The sequence below is a fragment of the Sinocyclocheilus rhinocerous genome, unplaced genomic scaffold, assembly GCF_001515625.1.
Source record: "Sinocyclocheilus rhinocerous isolate Xijiao unplaced genomic scaffold, SAMN03320098_v1.1 scaffold4228, whole genome shotgun sequence".
NCBI classification, from domain to species: Eukaryota; Metazoa; Chordata; class Actinopteri; order Cypriniformes; family Cyprinidae; genus Sinocyclocheilus; species Sinocyclocheilus rhinocerous.
In genome coordinates this window covers 1-4,215 of record NW_015655403.1, presented here as the reverse complement: position 1 = coordinate 4,215, position 4,215 = coordinate 1, and the positions used below count along the sequence as shown (strand labels likewise).

At 40.6% G+C, this 4,215-nt stretch overlaps 1 pseudogene; it reads left to right on the top strand.

The window, feature by feature from the left end:
• Positions 1 to 2,038: 2,038 nt before the first annotated feature.
• Positions 2,039 to 2,963, top strand: LOC107718188 (uncharacterized; annotated as a pseudogene).
• The last annotated feature ends 1,252 nt before the right edge of the window (positions 2,964 to 4,215 follow it).

Genomic DNA, 4,215 nt, shown 5'->3' with positions numbered 1-4,215 from the left:
TGTCTACAGAAATCTTATTGAGAATTAACAGAGGTTTAGATGGTGATGTTTTATTGGTCTAAAAAAAAATCGATGCCACCATAATTGTAGTCAATGATTGCTTTAGTTTGGCTCTTGACCCTTTTATTAACTTAAAGCAATTTGAGGAATTGCAATAGTGTTTCAAAGCAACCATTTGTGCATTGCTGAATCAAAAGCTTGAAGTAGCACAGGGGTGCCCAAACTCGGTCCTGGAGGGCCGGTGTCCTGCAGAGTTTAGCTCCAACTTGCCTCAACACACCTGCCTTTAAGTTTCTAGTGTGCCAAGTAAGAGCTTGATTAGCTGGTTCAGGTGTGTTTAATTGGGGTTGGAAGTAGCAGATTGATTTACAGTTTCTGTATATAGGGTGTTTCTGCAACTACGGGCATTTTAGATTTTATGTTTTTGTAACACATTTATGTTAACATTTGTCATACGATGCTTTATAAATATATTCACAGTGTCATTACAGACCTTGACAGAAAATATAATTAATGATTAATGTGATTTAAAGGGGTCATATGATGCGATTTCAAGTTTTCCTTTCTCTTTGGAGTGTTACAAGCTGATTGTGCATAGATAAGATCCCTGAAGTTGCAAAGACTAAAGTCTCAAAACCTGTCTTCGGCAGTCCTTAAGGTACCAGCACAATAACACACTCAGCAAAATATCATCTAATTATCGTCATCGATAAAATCCCAGAAAATATCGAGATATTATTTTTTGTCAATATCGCACACCCCTAATGCCAAGTAAGAGCTTGATTAGCTGGTTCAGGTGTGTTTAATTGGGGTTGGAAGTAGCAGATTGATTTACAGTTTCTGTATATAGGGTGTTTCTGCAACTACGGGCATTTTAGATTTTATGTTTTTGTAACACATTTATGTTAACATTTGTCATACGATGCTTTATAAATATATTCACAGTGTCATTACACACCTTGACAGAAAATATAATTAATGATTAATGTGATTTAATATAAAATTATGAAGCATTTATAGGTCCAAACACCATTTTTGTTCATGTCCCACAATGTTGAGATACGTAAAATAAGCTAATTGAATTACAATAATTGTATTATTTACTGATCATTTTTATGATATTTTTCAACTAAATGTGTGTCATACCTTAAATTTCGGGAGCATACGCGACCAAAATGGTCGCAATTTCGAGCCTTGCTTTTAGACGATTTTTTGATCAATTCGCCTTCCGGCTCCATCCCAGCCGCACATCTCTCAACAGTCTAGAAAGTCTTTACCAAACTCGGGATTCCGCTCGCCCAGGACAAAACCACGGGCCCAACCACATCCATCTAATTTTTAGGCATCCAATTAGACTCACAAAAATTCCAGAAAAAATCGATAGAACGATCATGGTCACTTCCGCCCTTCCTAGGCAACCCAAACTGTTCCAAACGCGAGCTGTTGTCTAGCCTCGGTCACCTAAACTTCACGATGCACATCATCCCGCAGGGCTGCCCTTTCATCTCTCACCTCTTCTCCCTTCGCGTCCTCTTTGCACGCGCTCGAGGATCGCATATCCTTATTTAGTTCGTGCTGCAATGAGCTCAGTTTATGGATAACCTTCCTCAAACAATAGAACGGCTTCTCCTTCTATAACAGCATGGTTTCTCGTCCCGTCGACATCCAATTATTCACGGACGCCACCCCCTGCGGTTTTGGGGGATTTTACCAAGGCCGCTGGTTCGCATCTATGTGGCCCCCCCAGCTGTCAGATTTGCCGCAGTCTCTCTCATCCTCAGCACTGTTAGAGTTATATCCTCTAGTCGCCGCAGCGGCCCTGTGGGGCAAAGAATGGTCCACCACCAGCATTGTAGTGCAGTGCGATAACGAAGCGGCCATGCATTGCATAAATAAAGGCCGGTCTCATTCCCCCACATTAATGCTCTTTTTAAGTCTCATTTGGATTTCGGCTTGCGACCAATTCATTTTTAATGCAAAACATGTCCCCGGATCCAAAAAAAATTAGCTGACTCTCTCTTCTCGTTTTGCTTTCCAGAAATTCAGGCTGCTGGCGCCAGATGCCGACCCACTCCCAACGCCAGTACCTCCATATTCAGAGCTGATATTCCTGTAAACCACTCACTAAGAACCCTTCTAGGTGCCTCCCTCAGTTCTATTCTCCAGGCCGTCTCCCCCAGGACCCTCCAATCCTACTTAACTGCTTGGAATGGTTTTAAAAATTTTCACCATGCTTACAACCTGCCTTTCCCCGATTTTTCCCTGCTCACCATCACCTCGTTCATCTCCCATCTCAACGCCAACAAAAACCTCCAAGCCAGCTCCATCAAAGGCTACCCAAGCGGAATAAAATTTTTCCACAAGCTCATGTTCGGCTCACCCTCCCCAGAAATAGCCAGCTCACAGACATCCATGCTCATCAAAGGCATCCAAAGAGCCCAACCCAGACGCTAGACAGCCAATAACTCCTAGAGATCTTAACCAAATGCATTTCCACCCTCCGCAGAGGCTACCATTCTATGCACACTGCCCGCACGCTTGACGCCATGTTCATATTGGCCTTCTTCGGTTTCCTCAGATGCTCGGAACTCACCATTACGTCCAGCTTCAATCCAAAAATCCACCCAACCTTTTCAGACCTATCAGTGCTAGACACTGAAGCAATCTCTTATTTCATTAAGCAAATCAAGACAGACCAATCAAGAAGAGGCCACTTCATTTACATCTTCAATCTCCAGTCACCAATCCCACCATACCAAACCCTCCTAGCCTACCTGCATTACAGAAGCCTGCAGGCTAAACTCCTGTCTGACCCGTTTTTCGTTGACGACTCTAATCGCCCCGCCACACGTTTCTGGTTACAAAAACACCTCAAGTCCGTTCTAAATGCCGAGCTCGGACCCCTTTCTGACAGCACGCCAAATGCGCATACCATTCATCCTGCTTTATTATCTGTAAGGTGAACTCGTGAATATGCTAATGTTTCATGTTGACATCAACATGAAACAGCTTGGGATTCGTTTTAAAAACCACTCATTTAAATGACTCAGTCGGCTCTTTCTTTTGCACTTTCAGATTTAAAACTTTGCAGGATGTTTTCCTTCACTTAGAGCTGTGTAACACACTGCATGAAAGGTAATCTTCAAAAATCCATAATAGGGGCACTTTAAGTACATTAAAAATCAAATACATTTGTACTTTTACTTGAGTAAAATTGAAAAGGAGTACATGGTATTTTTGCTGGAGTAATATATTATTACTGTATCTGCACTTTTACAAGTACTTGATTTGTGTACTTGTGTACAAACCACTACAGAGTTGGTGTCACTATAGAGTTAGAACCGGTGAATGCAGTTTACAGGTTTCATAGAAAGAGAATGATGTGCGCCAAATGAGTCACTGTAGAAAATTGAATACCGAATAATGGTTGTGGGGGTGAAATTGCTCAACACGACAGCCAACGCAAACACAATAATGTGAAATAAAATGTCATCATGTTTTAAAGAAGGGTGACTTGATTAAGTGGTGGAAATATGATGATGGGCACAGAACGGTAAAACTCCGAGACATTTACATTAACACACAGGTGTAGTGGTGTGCAAACTACTACATAGTAATGTTTAGATAACTATTTCTACTAACTAATTCTCACCTATTAACTTGTGAAGGCTATTGCATGTTATGCTTGATGTGGATGACTGGCAGTCATTCTGTATTTTCATACATCATGATATTCTGTGCTTTTATGCAAAAAAAAAAACATTCCAAAAATTCTACGACATAGAAAAGCTTCCATCCAAAGAATAGGACAAGTAAAAACTAATAATTAAAAAAAAGAATGACCAGTAAAAACTAATAATTGCTTTAAAATTTACTTCCTTATCATGGCTTGAATTCTGTTAATTATCAGAAATAAAAAGCACTGCATATAATATAAATCTCAGTACTTCACTGTAGAATGTGAGTGTCATATTAGGTTACTTCATTTAGACTAACCTTTATATCCTGATGCCATGATGTCCTGCAGTTCTGCAGTTTGTTTTGTCACTCAGTGTCTCTCGGTCTTTCTGACAGTATGAACTCAAGGAGAGAAACTGAAAGTGAAAAGTGTCTCACACTCAATAAATCAGGACACCACCCACTGTTTGTATTACACACTTACGAGCACACAAAGTACTGTTTTTGCATGTAATGCCCAGTCTCTTATCCCAGAAG